Raw genomic sequence first — 19,295 nt, forward strand, 5'->3', positions numbered from 1 at the left:
CGCCACCACTTCCCTTACTGCTTTAGTTCTCTGGCTTAAAAGCAAACAGAAATGAAAAATCATGAAGGCATAGCTAGGCAGATTCTGAAACCGGCATCCTATTCTCAGAAGTAAATAGAAAAACTTCAGCTAGTCTTCTTATTCTTGGACTTGCAGGATAGGTTAACTTTACAGACCTAGTTTCTGAAAATTCCTTGGTAAGCATGTTTTTTTTCTGGATGTACAGCCCTGGTCCGCTATTTTAAATTTGAGTGGATATAGTTGCTATCTACAGTATGTTTACTAAAATTAATAACAGAACCTGAGGTGAAAAGGAATTGAGTGAGTTTGTGCTACGCAGTCATGGCTGTGTTCTGAAGAGATATGTAAAAAGATGCTCCAAAACTGGAGAAAGACACCAGCACTCAGGCTTGTGCTGCTGGGAAGTGTTCGCGCGACAGAGGAAGGTTTAAGGCGAGTTTTAATGGCGCAGGGCAGACCTTGAGCTGCGTTGCCAATATAAACTGGGAGAGGAAAACCACGAGATGGAAGTGTCGTGATGAAGGCGGGGATGAGCTGCTCCTGGTTTTGTTTGTTTCTGGGTCTGGAGAAAGGGTCTCGGGGGTCCTGTGACGTCACAGTCTTTGAGAAGCGAGGGCCCCACAGCAGTTGTTTGTGAAGCCACGGTTGGCAACCAGATAAGCTCAGTGTGACGCTACCATCTACAGGCTTGTTCCTGTTCTCTACTGCATGTGTGTAGTTGTGTAAACTGATATCGTAGACTGAGGTTACTTAATGCATTGTTATGGGAAATACAGTGTGTTGTATGTATAAGAAAGTCACAGAAATGAGGTATTACTGTACATTTGGTAAAATACAGCAGGGAACAATGTAGTATTTAAAAATAGTTCATGGCAGTCAGAATACAATAAATGTGTGCAATAACAGCGCGTGTTACTAGGAACAGAACAGATGTTACTAGGGAGAACCCTTCCACGTTTGCATTCTGGGCTTAATTTTATTTCTTGAATTTATTGAATTTAAAGAAAGTGGTAGGTGGTAATTAAGTAAAATGATCTTAAGTTTAGAGTAACTTATCCCTCAATATTTCTGATCCATCATGTTATTAATAATGTGGAAACATTGTCACATAATGTGTTTCGGTTGTCACTGCGTCATATCGAAAATTGATTTGGCAGAACAACTGTAAAGCTGAGACGTTACAGTGTGTTTTTCCCTTCATTAATCAAAATATGACATTCATAATCCAAATATGAAAAGCCATTCAGTTATTATGTTCATATAATCATTCTAAATGCATGACTAGTACCCTTACTGTACAGTAGTTATATTGTATTATTATACCTATAATGTCCTAAATAAAGCAACACTGCAAAGTTGAATTGATAGGTTTTATAGGTGTACTTGGCACGGATCAAGGTCTTTGAATAATTTAATTAAATAGTATGGTGGTACAGTGTTTAGGATTTTCGCATCACAGTCCTGGGGCCCTTGGTTCAATTACAGAGCTGGGGTGCTGTCTGGGTGGAGTTCGTATGTTCTTCTCCTGTTCACATGAGTCTTCTCCAGCTGCTCTGATTTTCTTCCACAGGCCAAAGAGGTGCTAGTAGGTAAATTGGCCTGGTGTCTATCTATATCTGTGCCTGCCCTGTGATGGACTGGGGTCCTGTCTAGGGTGAATCCTGCCTTCTTACCCTGCCCTGTGATGGACTGGCGTCCTGTCTAGGGTGTATCCTGCCTTCTTACCCTGCCTGGTGCCTGTTGCTTTCCAGGATAGGCTCTGGCTCCCCTGCGATCATGTATTGGATTTAGTGATTAGCAGAAGGATGATTTTCTATATGGAGCATTTACCTTGCTCCAGTCTGTTGTAATATTCTACTGATTTTATTTTCAGAGATTCATATTTCATTCCCAGAATAAATAGTTTTGTAAAAAAAACATGGTATACCTTTCCATCTGAAATATTCTAGTTTTGAAAATTACAGGGTTTCATTTTTCTTTTAGCCTGAATGGATCATTTAATGCTTCTGTAACACATTAATTTTCTGTCACTGTCAGAGAAAACCGTTTGTTCTGCAGCACACTGCTGAGCAGTAATTTATATAAATCTTTGAGTTTTATTCCAGTCAAACCTGAAGTGGTGAATTCAAGCAGTTTGATAGGCTCTCTTACCTTAATGAAATGATGTATTGTAAACAATCCGGCTTTCATGAGAAGCACAAATGAGATGCTATTCTATTCAGCTACAATATAGGTAGCTTAATTTGTTGCTAGTGGATAATTGATCCAAGGACCTCATCCAGATCTTGAAGGAAGACACACAGGGTACAGTATGTCCTTTAGAAAAGGTTTGGAGCAGCTTGTTCCGGATTCCCACAATTCTTTGAAGTGTTTCCAGGAAGTGTTTCCTATTTTCAGCCTCAGTCTTAATTACACTTCCCCCATTTTTCTTTAGTTTTGCTGTTGATTCTGAAGGGGGTTGACTGTCAGTGTGTCTGTCCACTTTGACAACTTGAAACAGGTCCCTGGTTTGTAGGTTTGTAGCCTTGTCTGTTCGAGGTTAAACAGATTCGGGTTGTTGAACCTGCGGGTGTTGGACATTCTCTTAACAGTGGACATGTTATCTGGTTATCTGGTTATCTGGTCTTCACTTTAGCTTGCACCACTCCTGAGCAGCAATGTCTTTTTTTCCAAACGAGCAAATCAAAACTATACCCAATATTCTATATAGTCTATAGTCTTAATGATGCAGTTTTATCAGAACTTCCTGTTATTTATGTTTGACTTGTCCTAACATTATGTTGGCCTATTTAGTGTTTCCAAATCTTCATAACACATTACTTATCCCCTCTGCATTGGTAATGCCCTCGTAAAAAATGTAGTTAAAGGGATATTTCAATCTGTACAAAACAGATTGTGTATGCTGTGTCCAATACAAATTCAAGGGGTCTAATCTCTGTGTGTCAGTAGAGGACACAGGGTTACTGCCTCATGAGTACGATTTAGGAACTGGTTATAGGGAAGATAAAGAATATTAGGCCCCTATGGAATGAATAGCAGTTCGGTAAGGATGGAAAATTGTCACACCTAGAAGTTAAAGAGCCCAGGGGTGTCCAAGACAAACCTTCCTGCACAGACAGCAAATTACTTACAGGTCTGCTGGGTCACTCGGAAATTCCACCTCTGCTTCTCTGTGAGCTTCATGTGCCTCATCACATTATTTCACTCACTGTGACTTTATGCTCCTCTGTGTCTAAAGAGTCTCTGATGTGCCCATGGACTTGTAAGATCATGTCACAGTGTCCAGCATCTGTCTGTCCCAGGTAGTAGAGGATGTCAACAGGCTCTAGTCATGCACTAACCATTGTTATTGCTTGAGGTTAAAAATCAATGAAGTGGTATTCTGCCTTTCACAATGTGTTTTGCTACCACTAAACCAAGTTAACATCTGCAGGTTTTTCAATGGTCCTTTATTATAGAAAAACAGAAACAATGGCAGGTATGATACAATACTGTCTTTCTCTACCTTTTTAAACACAGTCTGTGTTAGTATTTTAGAACAACCTTTTAGAGGAATTATCTGACCATGTAGTGGACTGTATTATACTGTACAGTATGTAGTGACGGCTATATATCTCAGGAAAAAGAAAGAGACCAGTCATGCTTGCCTGCTATTCATATCATTTTTGCACAAAACCAAAGGAACAAGGTTGGTAGCAACAGCTCAGAACAAGATAAATGAAAAGCTCAGTTTGCTGAATAGTTAAACTTGTCTCTATGGATCTCATTATGACATCATGTTAATTTTACCCTAAGGTCACAAAAAAGGATGCTGCTCACACAGCTTGTCAATTCGACTCTTAGCAGGTTACTTTTCCAAAATGTCTCATCTGCAAGGTTCTTGAAGGAGTCCAGGGAGGCTAGGCTGTTCCAGACACCTACAACCCTGTTGGTAAAGGTGTGCTTTCTGTTTTCAGTTTTAAGTCTCTTCTTTATTTCCACTCTTGTTGCTTAGAGTTTTTGCATTCTGAGCTGAAGTAATCCCAATGCTAATATTAGTTATGTCTATTTTAATGGGCTGTGAAACAGAAACTGTGCCCCAGTGCAGTGTGTGTCATCCCTTCAGGTTCAGTCACTGGTTTAATGTCAATAACCTGTTATTGTACATCAGATTGGCCTACTCAAAAAGCTATTAATTTTTCTGAAGGTTAGAGTAAATTTTATCTGGCAAGTTTGAGCATCTACTGTGCTGTATGTGTGGTCATATAATAAATGACCCAAAGCATTTGAAAAAACAAGCTGGTGTGTTTGAATTCCAGATTCTGTGATGTCTTCCATCACGATTTCTCATTTCCCAGTGTTTCTACCAGTGCACAGAAGCTACGGTATGAGAAGGTATGGATTCAAACAAAGGCTTAAGCAGAAGCCATAAAATCAAGATACAGACCAGCTCTCAGGAATTTGTATCATGCTCTTCTGAACTTGCTGAAGCACAGGGTTCCTTTGAATTTATATTGTCGACCTCTGGAAAACCAGACCTCTGATCCTTTTGTTTGCGAGCCTTGTTAGACTCCCTACTCCCTGAACTCCAGTGAAAAGTGAAATGTCATCTGGAAGCTGAGTAATCAGGCTGTGCTTTCCTTATACAGTACCTGCACTTTCCTTTTGACAAAGAAACACAGGACTTTTTAGAACAGAGGCAGACTCTCAAATTGCAGAAAGGGAACGTAGTGGGGCAGCCAATCTTTTGAACTTGTCACCTACTATCAAGAATAAATCATGCAAAAGCAACAATAATACAGTACATTTACAGAGTGGTGCACACCATAGAACTGTAATACTGATGGCTGTCTTTGTGTAGCAAGAGCACACAGTACAAAACTCCATCATCAGTGATCTTTTCATCTAGTCAGATCATCAGGGGAAATGTAAAGTATCACAGAGAGCATAACGTGTTGTGACTGCCATGTTCTCCTACAGATTGTCCTGGGGCGTCAGTGCTGTGTCTCATTCTCAGCAGTCACTTCAAAAAGATATTTTCGGATAGGCAAATTGAGTGAACATATGCTTTGTATGAACTGTAATAGGCTGAACTGTGAATCCTGTTTTCAGTACATAAGCTCGGAAAAGACAGGAGACCTACTGTAGTGAGGATTTCTAGAGAATGGGAATCCCTGAAAGACAATTCCCTACAGATCGTTTTCTGTGCGCACTTCGTTTTGATTATTCCCAGCTGCATGCTTATAATATTTCCGTGCAAATACTGTAGCACAGATACATAATTGCGTATAGGGTCTCATAAATATTTAGTTCTCTAAGCACATTTGTAGTCAATTCAAACAGTAGCGAGTAAGATAAAAAGATAAAAATCGAGTGCACCTTTTCAAGTTAACAAAGTTCTTCTTTCTCCAAACATACTCAATCCCAGGCACCTGTTTTTATGTTGGTTGGTTTTATATTGGTCGTTAAGCAGACAAGTGTTTGAGACTGTGAAAGGACAGCTAATGATGGAATAGCAGAGCTTTCACATTTCATAATGCCAAACATTTAAATGACCCAAGATGTAATCTGTGATGTTTTTATTGGCAGTCCACAGGAAGAGTTTTTGTCTCATTTTACTGTGAAAGCTGACGGAATTGACATGCTGCACCTTTTTACAATGTGAATCCCAGTGTGCATGTTGGAGGAGAATAACAAAAAGAAAAGCAACACGCTCATTTTAACGGAATATTCACTGAGTTAACAAGAAAAGGCAAAAACAAATCTCAGCAAAAAGCCTCTGCTTGTGGAGGAGGGTGTGTTTCTGCACAGTGAAGGGGGGCGCGTGTGTGAAATTAAAAGCTAAAAATAGCACTTTGTCTCCTTAGTTTCATCTTGCCAGCTTTTCCTGTGTATCTGGGATTAGGGAGGCAGAATGGATTTTCTCGCTGGCGTCAGACAGAGTCAGAGATTATGCTCAGCATGTGGGATTGTTGCGTGTGTGTGTCTGGGGTACGCCCGCTTTGAGTTGTGTGTCTGCCTGTGCGAGCTGGTGCCTTTGTGTGCGTGTGTGTATGCAGGTATTGTTTCCCAGATTTCCCCTGAGCCTCTGGGGGTACACTCGCAGTATTTCAGAAATTGCTGGATGACTCAACCGTAGGGGGTTTGGAAGATGAGAGGGAGGGGGTTCTGCGACAGCCCTTTGAACACAACCCCCCCCGAGCCCCCCTCCTGCGAGAGAGTGGGAACGTCACAAGTGGGGGGCAGGAAGGGGGGCAGCTTCTCCTTTTAAAAATTTAGGGCACCATTCATAAAACATGATGGCTTCTGTTGAGGAAGGCACAAACAAACCCAGACCTACTGTTTAAAAAAAAACTAATAAAAAAGGGCCCAGTTTTTTTCTGTTTGAATTAAAATCCTCATTTTCAGGCACTCAAGCCAGGCAGTTCTTTATTCTGTGAAGACTGATGTCCAGACAAGTGCGATTTGGAATAGTGATTATATTAACTCTCGTAATCTCTTTTTAATTTAAGCTGAACTGTTCCTGATCCTGCTTCATCAGATACTTGTGCGCATGGATTCTTTCCTCCTTTCTCTTCCTCCACTCCTGTCTTGTTCCATGAGGAGGTTGAAGTTCACGTTGACTGCGCGGTTTCATAAGCCATGTGATGACATCAAAGATAGTATGCTGCTGTACTATTCGTGCATTGATAAATAAACCTTGATTGATTGATAGTTCCTACCCAGAACGCAATATTTGATGAAAAGCAGGACAGCGGTATCTGTTATAGATGTTTGTGATCAGGAGAAACTGCCTTCATGCTCTTTGTGATGGCACTATCTGGTCCCCCTCCGCCTGGTTTTACTGCCTGCTTCCGTAACTGCGTGGCACTGCTGGGCTGGTGGTGGAGCAGCTGTAGTAAGACCTGCCTGCCATACAGGACTTCATTATAACTCACATCCTGATCAATAACAGACAGATTCCCTCATCAGTCCTTGGATGCTCACCACAGAGTACCAGAGAGTGATGTTTCTAATTCAGGAATGCACTATTAAAGACAGCTGACTCACACATGAATGTAAGGGCACTGGTAGCTGTAATGAGATATTCGGGGTATTCGAAATGGAGGAGTCAGATACGTGCATTTCATTGATTTTTTTTTTCTGGAGAGCGTCTAGTGCCTTTCAGAAGTGTTTTTGTTGTTGCCGTATTTATGAATGAATTCGGTGAGTGGAGTACCACAGGCCAGTGACGCAGCAGGGAGCAGACAGATCACATGGCCTCTGGGTGCTGTGGCACACCCCCATGCCTGCGTGGCTCAGGGGAGCCTGGGAGTGCTACGGGTGAGCGCTTCCTCTGCTGTCTTCTCAAGGTGCCTGCAGCCTGTGTCTGCGCCTTTCGGCGGAGCTTGTTTGCTGCAGGATGGTTTGCTGCCACGTGGAGCAAACATCGAGGCTCGATAGCCCTCTCCCTGCAGAACCTCCATGGCCTGACGTGTTGCATGGGCTGGCAGTGTCTGTTCTTTCTTCTCCTGCAGCTGAGGTTCATCGACATCAGATGATAGTTCATCATTTTGTCTTTGTTCTTTTTACTTTTATCCCGGCAGTTCAGGAGCAGTAGTGTTCTGGTCGGTGTGGTGGCAGTAAGGAGCTGTTTCGCCCCCCCTTATGCCCTGGCGTTGCATATGACAGGTACCCATGTGAGGGGCAAAGGAGACGTTGTTCCACCCTTTAAACCACAAAATTGCAATTTCAAGGATACTAAAATCTCTGAAATTATTTGTATGTCATTTTTACAGAATAAGAATGCTATTGCAGGCTGTTTTAAGTTAGCCAAGGGGTCAAAACAATATTAGAATGTTTGTTTTTCTGCTTCATGGGTACAGTTGCAGTCTTCAGCATGTGATGTACCAAGAGCGGTGTGGCCTGTTGTTCTTTATGGAGGGCTTGATAAAACACAGGGCTCATAAAGCACACTTCCTGATAGCATCTGCAGTGACTGCCGCTCTGAGGACTCCGATAAGGGAGATGGATGAGTTACAATCTGTGCTGGAATCTCAGAAGCATGCGGGGATAGTTGGGGAGATGGGAGTTAAGCCAGCCCAGGGATGAAATTAATGAGAATTTCGGGGAGGGCGGTCCTTGCAGTTAAAACGGGGAAGATGGGAGTGAAGCTGGTCCAGGGAAAGAATTAATGAGAGTGCAGGCGAGGGCAGCCTTTGCAGTTAAAAGAGGTCTTTGTTGTTAAATGCCAGATCTGGGATGAGGTCAGTGACTCGACGCATGCAGGGCCTGAGAAGCTGATGCAGACTGTTTAACCCCAGAGGGGTCCGCAGAGCAGTTCGCCACATCTGCGCCGATCCTGGTGGAAATGATCTGGCAGGCGACAGGATGTTGTTAGCACGTGTCCTGTCAGGTATTAGACCCTTCCCAATGAAAAGAAAGGAAACCTGTTTTTGTCGTTGTGGTAAAAGACTTGTGAAGGGGTGTCTTATTGGGGTGCACAGACATTGCTGAGTGGTCATTTTGTTTTCCTGCTTCATTTGCTTGCTTAGATAAAGTAATTTAGAAACAAATTAAAATAGAGGCAGCCTCTATAGCTATCTGACCTTTTTGAACAGCTGCATGGCGAAAGCTGCACTGTGGCGCAATGACATTTATTATACATGCAGATGGGACCAAGAAGAGAACATTCCTATGGATAATGACATTACAGACACAGGGTGCTATATTGGCAGGTGTAGTGACAAGTGATATTAATTTCCTGTGATATGCACAGTGGTAATCTGTGCTAATGTGTTCCTCGTTGTCCCCTTTATATAGTTAACATATACTTTTCATTGTTCTGTAGCACCTTACTTACTGCAAGGCTAACCAAACTTTCCAGGTTTCAGCATCTGTATTTCTATAAGTGGTGCTACATCTGTGTACTGCAGGCTAGAAACAACTGTAAACCCATTTTTGTTGGATTCAGGCAGCTGAAAGACATCAATAAAATGTTTTCAACACCCACACTGAAATGATTTTTGAAGAGATGTGGTGTATTCAGCATTGATTTGTTACCATTTAAAAATAAAGCAATTAACAACTGACAGGTGAAATGAGATTTCACTAGACCATCTACAGTATTGTTAAAAGCAAGAATCCTTTAGAATTTTTTTGATTTTTTCTGGGGCTTCAACTGAAAGGTATTAAGATTTCTTTTTTTTAATGTAATGTGATGCCGGCACTTCAGATCAGGTTGTTCCCAGTTGCAGTTTGCGAGGTGCAGACAGTGTTGTCTCATACCTAATGGGCATTGTGCAGAGGAGAAAGAGGCCCTTACATCCCTCCACTCATGGCAAGTACAGAGAGAACAGTCCCCTTCACCCGGAGTATAAACCAATGGGTGACATTCTGCAGCAGTCAATCAAACTCAGCCACCTGCACCTGGTGAAACCCCAATACAGGGGAGCATGCAAACTCCACACAAACAGGCCCCCAAGTTGAAAATTGAACTCATGGCCTTGGAGCTGTAAATGGCAGTGCTATATGTTTCAAATCTGTGCTGTCCTGCGAGCTGCAGTTATGGAGTATGGTACATGTGATATCTAGGAAGCACTGCCTGAAGGATCACTATTCTTACTGTTGGGGTGGACATTCTTGCATGACGTCTGATGAAGCACAATGATCAAAAACAGCCTTTTCTTTGGTGTAGTAAATAATGCACAGTTTGCGCAGCTGAGATGCATATGCAATAAAAATCACATACATCTTTCAAGAACAGATATGCCAAAATAATGAGACTTCATGACTTATTCATACCTCTTACAGTATATAGCTTCATTCCCAGCTGATGGTTTGTGTATAAAAACACGAGTTAAAGGGGCTCCTAAGGTCTTTAAACAGTAATTATTAGGAAGGTAAAGCCAGTCTGAACATCTTGCAGCAGATTCCTGTGGTACTGTTCTTTTCCGCTAGCCTGCTTGATACAAACAGCAGCTCCTCCCTAGCGCATACCCCGTGCTCTGGATGTGTAGGTTGTTTAGCAGTTCCCTTCAATGTGTTTTTTTTCCTTTAATTTTATTTTGTCAACACTTAGCAGGACAGAGAGAGAAATTAATTTCATGCCTGGGCTGGCAAAACCCGGTTTCCCCTCCTGGAAAATTTAATTGGACTGTTTTCTGATGAGCACAAATGAATAAGTACATTAAATAATAATTGTAAATGCATTTTTTCGACTGGCTGATTGCGGGGAGAGACCGCACTTCGCCGTGTTTCTCTGTAGTCAACTGCTGTTCTGTCTCTTTGGCAAGAAAGGTGGAGATGGTGCCTCCGATCGCGAGTGCAGTGATTTTCACAGCCACCTTCTTGGAGGTGGTTGTAGGAGTGTAACAGCATGTTAGAGCTGCAGGTAATGTGGACGAAATCTGAGTCTACAATTCTATCTCACTCTGACTTGGGTAGCTGGGAAAGTGAAATAAATCAATGCCTTCACCAAACGTTTAAATTGAAATTGTTTCATTGGTGGGAAGCCTTCAGAAATAATCAATGGCATTTTATGTTGCTCTTGTCTGCTTTTATTGGTTGTGTAGTTGTTAGTTGTGCTTTGACTGTTTAAGTTGGATGTTTTCCTTATGTTATTGAACAGAAAGCTTCCAATGTGTCACAGTCTCATCCCAGTAGAACCGGCAGTGTGGGTCAAGGCTGGACTTTGGAAAGAATCCTATGAATTTGTGTCAGGATTTGTACAGCAAGCAAGTTAAAAAGCAGCCTGGTCAACTGTCTGCAGTGCAGGCATCTTCCTCACACACACCTTTGCTTCAGATGTTCTTGGATATTTCTGATGAAATGCCAAAGTGGTTTTAAGTGGAACAAATATTTTCATTTGACCACATAATTTGTGGAACCTGAGAAGTGCCATACGCGGCAATCTGTACAAATTAAAGCACCTGCTGTTTAATTCAGGCAATAAAGCAGCTCCAGTCCGTCTTATTTAACACATAAAGCCCAGTGCAGATACTTGAAAAACCAGGCCAGGTTTCATTTAAAATTTGCTTCAGCTTTGTGATGTGATTCAGCCCAATTTGATGTGCAGGGTTAACCAGTTGAGTGAGCTGTTCAGTTTCTTTTAGTACAGAGCAATTGGGACAAGTGAAGCAAATTATTGAACAGAATGGGATGGTGACCTGTTGTGCAGTGTCCAACACTGACTAGAGCCCCTGTGCTACTGGACAAGAAATTTCAGAACTTGGAGAGCTTGCTTCTGTCACAGCTGATAGTTTGTGGAAGCTTGAAAAGCGAACTATGACAATTCTTTTTAAAAATAGACTCATAACAGGGTTGGCAAGATGGCACAGTGCTTTACAACACTGCCTTGCAACACTGGGGCCCTGGGTTCAAATCCTGGTGTGCATTCCCTGTGGAGCTTGCATGTTTAACTTGTTTGCATGGGAGTGGTGTCCAAGCACCTTATCCAGTTCAGGGTCGTGGGGAGCCAGAGCCTATCTTAGCAAGCAACTGGCACAAGGCAGGGTACACCCTGGATGGGACGTCAGCCCATCGCAAGGCAGCAACACACACACACACACACACACACACACACACACACACACACACACACACACACACACACACACACCAGGGCCAGTTAACCTACACCTAACTTTTTTTATACACGTATATTACTGATGTGCTTCCGATTTCTGGGCCTCTGTGGCTGCTTGCTCCGCCTGTGTCTGACGGCTGTGTGGCGCAGATGCGCTCAAAGGAGAAACGACTGAATCAGATCGAGTGTCCCCCCCCGCCACCTTGACCAAAGTGGAGCTGGTTCCTCTTCATGTCCAGGGCTGACATTTTCACTCGCTTTCATCCTGGCCTGTATCTTTCAAGATCTAAAAAAGATTGTGATGCTGTCAGAAATGAAACTGTCCAGAATCCTCCTGTCAAGTTGAGCTTTTCTATCTTTCAGTTAAAAAATAGAGGGAGAAAAAAACAGTGTGTGAGTGTGTGTGAGAGAGAGATTGCATATTCAGTATGTGTGTAAGAAAGGCTTCTCATGTGATGATAATCATTTTACACAGCACTTTTCATGGCATATAATTTCAAAGCAGTGTACGATAAAACAAACAATATAAAGATGTGTATATACACATTAACACAGCGAGTGGAACTAGAGCTAGAGAAGGGTGGCACTGATTAGCATTGCGGCCTCGCAGTACTGGGGCCCTGGGTTCAATTCCAGACCTGGGGTGCTGTCTGTGTGGAGTTTGTATGTTCTTTCTGTGTTCATGTGGGTTTCCTCTGGGTGTGCCAGTTTCCACCACAGGCCAAAGACATGCTTTGACTGTCTGATGGTTTGAGTGTGTGTGTGTCCTGGCGTCCTGTCCAGGGCGTACCCTGCCTTATTTCTGTCGCTTGCTGGGATCGGCTCCGGCTCCTCCACGACCCCTAATAAAGTGGATGGATGTAAAAGCTTTAGTATACAAGTGCTTTATATGACAGAATTTGAGGGTGTCCAGGTTTCACAGTCTCGGAGAAACAGAATGGAAGGCAGTCTCCCAAGCTCTTCAAGACCTGTTCTGGGAATTGAAGAATTCAAGGAGCTAATCCTACTGTGTGCTCCTGCTCGTCTGCACCCCCATGTTCTGTCTATGAGCCAGTCTGAACTTGCTGGGAATGACAAGAAAGTGGCTTTGGGTATCATGTACTTTGGTCTTGGGGAGAAGTGTCTGAGTAGCCACTGTAGTCTGTTCCTGTCTCTGTCTCTAAAACCCTATGTGGCTGTTCTTTATTTACTGGATGTATTATTTTAAAGGTGTGCAATATTTCAGTACTAGCAAGGTTTTATCATTATACTGTATGTCATAATGTCTTCCTGTATATTTAGATCCACCACACTTCTGACTTGTTTGATATAAAAATGTTAGCTATCCAACTGCCTCCATTTAATTTGCATCTGTATTAGACTCGTAAAGTAAGCCAGCATTAAGATATGCAGCTTCGTTGACTCCATTCTGAGCTAAATATGCAACAACACAGCGCATTCCACCTTAATCATTGTGCTGTTTCATTATCATCGACAGGCAATTCATTCTTCATGCAGGTTTCCTAATGAAAGCATCATACCGCCACTGGAATATATAGCTGCTGCTGGAGTCAGACTTGTGTGTGAGATTATTACAGTGTGTGTGTTTTTCTGTGGGCTCAGTCAACCTCTCACGCTGAGAGTCTTCAAGTTCTGACTGTGAGGGAATAGAAAGAAATGTGTGCCACTCTGAGAGCTCCTGGAGTGTATTTATAGATTGCACCTTCCAAGAAATTGAACATGGGTAAATCTTGACATAAAAATGTCTGCCTAGAGAAGTTTCTTTTACATGGCTACTTGGTTGTCTAACATGCTAACCATTCACAGCTCACAGGCTGCATGCTTCAGAGAATGTTTACATTTGGAAAACCTACACTTGTGCGTTTCTTTTTGAACTTCTGTTAGTGGTATTCCACTGCTGCCTGTTGTTTTGCTTGATTAGGCCCTGAGCCCTGTTCACCCAGATCCCTGCGGTGTGTGGACCGCAGTGTCCGGAGAGGTGTCTGTCCAGTCAGGTGACGTTTGACAAAATCCTATCTCGATTGATGCCTTCAAGGAAAAAAAACATTGGAGAACTGCTTCGGAGAGTAGAGAGCCCTGTGGGCATCTCTCAGATATCTTCTGCTTTAATCTGATTTATGTGTTCAAGTGTCTATTGGTGCATTTCTTTGTGTCTCTCTGTATGATTTGTGTAGTAATCTGTGTGTGATGTGTACCTTTGTGTCTGAGTGTTTGTACAGTGTATTTGCCTGTGTGTGTCTGTAAATGAGTGTGTCTGTATTTTTTTATGAATCTGTGTACAGTATAAGTGTCTGTGTTTGAGTGTGTGTGTACTGTATGTCTTTGCCTGCGTATTCATCTGTGCGTGTTCGTGGTTGAGTGAGTGTACTGTAAATGTGTCTGTGTCTACATGAGCAGGTCTGTAAGCTCACTCCCACCCAAGTCTCTTCTGAAGGACCTGCCATCATGAAGTGAAAAAGATGTCTCCCTTCATTAGACAGGAAAGCCTTGACAGGCAAGGAAAGCACGGCACGTTCAATCCAGCATTTACAGAAAACCTAATTCGTCCTGCATTTGTATAGAACTGCTCTTCCACAGGCTCTCCTTTTCAAAAGCAGAGATGTACCCATAATGGAAACAGCAAGGGGAGGAGACCTGAACTGCACTGAGCTACTGCAGTGATCAGCGTCTGGGAAGAGGGTTGTGATCATGTCTAAAGTAGGTTTGTGTCTAATGAATCAAATTGTTACGCTACACCAATGCCTGTGAAAAACATCAAGTGGCTGAATGCTGATTAAAGGCACAGTTTAAACAGCAGGTACTGTCAGAAATCCCTCTTTTTGTTTTTGGCTCGAAGTTCTGCAAGTCAGCAACACACACTTCTTATGTATCTATTTGCGATGGCCTCAGGCAGCAGTGCTTTTGTTATTTTTACAGAAAGCTGCAGATGCTATTTCAGGGTAGGTGAAACCTGGACTAATTTGCTGGATTTGTCCTCAATCTCCTTACCTAGTCAAAGCTCTTGCAGAGCCTTTGTGCCAGGTGCAATATTTCAGGAAAATCAGGATCTTCTCTTGCCAGGGACACTTAGACGAGAATGGCTTGAAGTAAGCACAAATTTTCAGGAATGGAGAGGTATAGTCCGTGATTAAACTGGCAACTGTTTCCCAGTAAATTGAAGGATCTGGCTGACTGGTGAAACAGATATGTAGACTCTGGTCTTGTTGTGCTTTTGGCTATATGCTGTTCTCTTTTGTGACAAACATCATTGATTTGTTTCTCACACAATCCCTTGCACTGCGGTTTGAAAGTACTGCATGGTAAACTCCTGCTGAACCGGCGCTTTGAGTTTTCTTGCGCTCAAAGTTGTATTGTTAGCAAACCTCTGTGTGTGTTATTTGTACTTCTCTCATTATTAAATCACAAATGATAAAAATCATTCAATAAAAAGATGTAATCACTCTGAAGGCTTTTGCTAATTAGATTTTTAAAACATGGGAGGTTACTGTACAGTACAATTGCTGCATTTGCAAAGTCATGCACTTATTTTAATAAACATGCGTTGAGATCTGGTGACTGGACTGGCCAGAGAAGATGACTATCTGTCGTCCCTCAACCAAGCCCAGCCTTCTGGCTGCAGTCTGTGCATTCGACGGGGTTCATTCCTAATATTTTGAATGCACATTATTTGTTTTGGAGACATTTTTCTCTTCATTTTAAGTTAGGACTGACAAGAAACAGTGTACTGGCGCACTATGGCTGCCGTTGCATCATCCAGGTGGGGCTGCACATTGGTGGTGGTGGAGGGGATCCCCATTACCTATAAAGCACTTTGAGTGGAGTGTCCAGAAAAGCGCTATATAAGTGTAAGCAATTATTATTATTAATTAATTTCTCCCCGTAATGCTGAAAGATGGGCTGTTGTTTCCCTCACTTGCCTGCTCCGACTAAGAGACCTGCACATACTGTATTCTTTTCCAAAGATCTGATTGAAATATTACCCGTTCAGTGGTGATAATATTACCGAACACTTTCTGTTCCTGTTGGATGAGTGATGGCTTGATACAAGGTGTTCCTGATGCTCTGATAAGAAATGTGTGCCTTTGAGTTTGTTCAGTGAATCACTGTTTCAGTTTACTTTTAAAAAAAAGTTTAGAATCTGAAAAGAAAACAAGGCAGGCACAGTGTCTTCTGTGAAGTGTTCAGTGCTCAGTGCTCAGTGGGGTGTGTTTTATCATGTGGGTCCTGGTACCTTGCAGGGGCTGTTTCTGCAGTAGATAATCATGATAACGGTGGTGACTGAACTCCACAAGTGTGATTTGCTACCTGCCCTATAGTTTGAGCTGAATTGTCCTGTGTACATGTTTGTTTTTATGGAATATTCCTGCTAGAAAAATAAACTAGTTTTGCAGCAGAGGAATGTGGAAAAAAATATCCTCACCAGTTACGCAATGTTGAATGGTTCACTAACCAGCCTACTCATAATAAAGCTAAGACACAGCACAAAGCCCAAAGAACGGTAGGAAAAAGAGCACTTGTACTTGCTAGCAGCTCAGTCTTGTGTGATGTGCCAGGATGGACATGTTCTTGAGGTGCTCGATGTAAATAATGTGTTCTGTAACCTATATAGTGGATGGTGAAAGCATACCTGCATTGTCAGTGATCCTGGTGGGTCGGTTTCAGGGTTGACTGAATAGGGACTGACAGTTAGTATTCAGATTGATATGAGCTCCAGAGTGGCTGAGCTCTGTAACACTGCCATTCCTGGTTTCAGCCTGAGCTGTAGATTCAAGCAGCAGTGCTTGAGCGGACTGCAGCAGGGGCTGGGAGGGTTGACGTCCGGCGCAGCTGTTATATACAGTATTGGAACTTTCTGGGCACCTCAGAGCTTGGCATCCTGTCAGTTAAGTGTTGAGTCAGGGGATTTCTGCTGTGTTCAGTACTAACTCTCCAGTAGAGCACTGTGCGCCTGGAGTGTTAACATAACAGTTGACACTTTCAGATTGGAAAAGGAAATAATTGGGGGATTGGTGTTTTATAAACAAAAGGTGAATAATGCTTGTTAACTTAATAGCAGCATACATGGTGCGGAGGGGGAGGGGAGCAGCGATAATGGGACTTGTTGCAGGGTTAGGCTCCATGTCGCAAGCCAGGCTCGAGGCACTAGCCTGCTGTTACCAGGTTTCCCCAGGAGGTGGCGCACTGTTGGCTCGGCTCCACGTGGGGAAGAGCTGAGATGACTCGCCAGGGCTCAGTCCTCTCCCAGTGAAACAACGGATCCGGCACCTTCCTGGAAGCCACAGCTGCACAGCGATGCGAGAGAGTGACTCCCCCGCCCTCCAGGTTAATTGCCAATTCAAAATGGGATGAAGAATTTGCTTAGAATTTGATAGAATTGCTCTGCGGAAAAAAATACACCCTTTTCAGTTTATTTGCCTTCCTTTATATCCCTTACATGTTTGTAAGCAGGGGAAACGTGTGAACTTCTTTGTTTTCATGGATGGGCAGTTTTATTTTTGTATTCTTGATCATTCCTTCAGGGATCTTTTATATGGGATTTCTTGCCGGAATCAGCCATCCTAAAACTCTCCCCTTTCTGTCTTTATGAGGAGGAACACAGCAGGATGTGAATGCATCTGCTTTTATTGCCAATTAATAAAATCTTGGGGATGTATTACAGAAGAAATTAGAAATCCAATTAGAAAGATTATTACAACATCTGTTCATAATTTTCCATAACCTTGAGGTTTATTATAAATGAAATAATCATACTGATAATAAAGTACCGTGATGTCATATGAGAGGGTATTCTTAACGGCATGCCACTGTGTTTATTTAATAGTCACACGAGATATAGGCTGTAGTTTTAATTCAAGCTTCTTAGCACTGCACTCTTTGTTTAAAATAAGGTAATGTCTTTGCAGCCGGATGTTGCAGATAAAACGTGAGAGAATTACAGTACATCACAGCTGAAGATGTACCAGGGCTTGTTTATTTTTAAACATGATTTCATGCCATTTACCGCTTATTCTCGTGGGATAGGGGGTAGGATTTAATAGTTTCACCAGCTATGCTAACAGCGATGAAGCACAAATGTTGTTTTTTATTGGCTTGGCTTTGGAGTAATTTTGAAAAGCAATTCTAAACAAATTTTGAAACGTGGTGTTGGGTTACATCAGAGTAAAAAGTGGATGATATTAGAATTAAAGGCATACTGACTAAAGAGGCTGTAATTACTTTTCTAAGCAGACAGTTGGTACAGGTAACCTTTGTGTCAAGGAGGAGTAAATAATATTTTCATGGACCATTGCACCATGGTTGGGTTGGTCTGGAGAGTTTGTGGCACACATTTGTGGCACCAATGAGTATGGTCGTTATACTCATCTTAATTGCTTTGGATTGATTTCACGTTCTAAACGATACAATAGTTATCATTAGGCGAATGCATCTTTAAGTCTTCATTTTGGCAGAAGTGAAAAAGACCCCGCCCCCCCCTCTCAAGAGAGATAGCGTTGACCCTGGTGGGGATGAGGGTCAGAGGTGAAAGGTGACTTTGTGTAAGGAGGATTCCCACTGGACTGAGTGAGCCAGGCGTCTCTTGGCCTTTGGTGCAGCACTGTCCCCCGTGAGGCTCTGTGTCAGAAGATGACTGGCTGTGATGGTTGGGCCTGTTGAAATGGGACTCTGGATCCAGGAGGACTGTTATCCCTCTCTGAAAACCTCTCACTGTTGTTCTTCCATGAATCTTTGTTGTCCTGTCATATCCTGTCAGCTCTCCTTGTCCCTTGTTCTGTAGGGAATGGGGATTGGGATTTTCTCTTCCGTTTTCTTGGTCTAGTGGGTCCACAGGATATCCCTGGAATCGCCTCATTTGAAACCTGCTATGCGTGTTTACTAAACAGGCCACTTTACTCGATTCGCTTAATAGGGCACAAAAGTCAAGTGTATCAGACAATTTAGCTTGCTGTGAACATTATTCTCTTGTCTGTACACAGAAGGTGAGGAGAAAAAGAAGAGACGACCTAACAACATGATCAGCTGTTTTAATACTAACTGTGCAAAGGCTTTAAAATGTTTTCTTGCATAAGCCTTTTGAAGCACTGAAGCTCTTGACATCATCTGATTCTTTCATCACAATCATACCTTGTTCTTCAAACAAGAGAGAGTGGGAGCCCTGAGGGAGAGCAGACCTGGAATCTGGAATGTGTTGAAACAGGTAGATGGGCATCCGGATACCCGAGGAAGCACAGTTATTAGAAGGCAGATCTGTTCACCCATTTACATACTGCACCTTCAGTCAGCATTTTTATCAAAGAGTCTGATCAGGCTTGTAGTGGTGATTTAGCATAATCTCAGAAATGGGCAAGTGTCCATAACTTCAGACACTCAGGTGGCTGCCCTGGACAGTGTTGGTAGTGACTGTTAGGAAGACTGTGATGATGAATTGTTGCGACAAAGTGGGTTTCCTTTCATTACCATCATGGTTGATGGCAAATTTGTAAGTACTGCAGTGAGAGTTGTGTAAATTTACTTCATCTGAGGAGAGAGAAAGAAAAGAAAGCCTTTTTGGCTTGGAATTAACCTCAGCTTGTTTTTTTTTGCAGCCTCCACACGATTGTTGGTTTTATTTTAATTGTTATATAAAATAACTCTTTAAAAAAATAGCCTTTCGTTCGGGACAGGGCAGAGCTCACACGCTGAACACCTGCGTGAACGCACAGCACTGCGCTGGAGGGTTCTGGAAGGAGGA

General features: G+C 42.6%; 1 protein-coding gene across 11 annotated transcripts in view; it reads left to right on the plus strand.

Moving 5' to 3' along the window:
* Positions 1–19,295, plus strand: part of brsk2b (BR serine/threonine kinase 2b) — a 287,758-nt gene that overhangs the window by 68,910 nt on the left and 199,553 nt on the right. The window contains exon 1 of one of the 11 annotated variants that reach the window (XM_088610898.1): positions 3,865–3,958. The exons of the other annotated variants lie outside the window; for them this stretch is intronic. The gene's annotated coding sequence lies outside the window, so the exon portion shown is untranslated. Of the gene's footprint in view, positions 1–3,864; positions 3,959–19,295 lie in introns of those variants that run through there. 11 annotated transcript variants of the gene reach the window in all.

This window comes from Lepisosteus platostomus, chromosome 18 (genome assembly GCF_059453375.1).
Source record: "Lepisosteus platostomus isolate fLepPlt1 chromosome 18, fLepPlt1.hap1, whole genome shotgun sequence".
Lineage (NCBI taxonomy): Eukaryota > Metazoa > Chordata > Actinopteri > Semionotiformes > Lepisosteidae > Lepisosteus > Lepisosteus platostomus.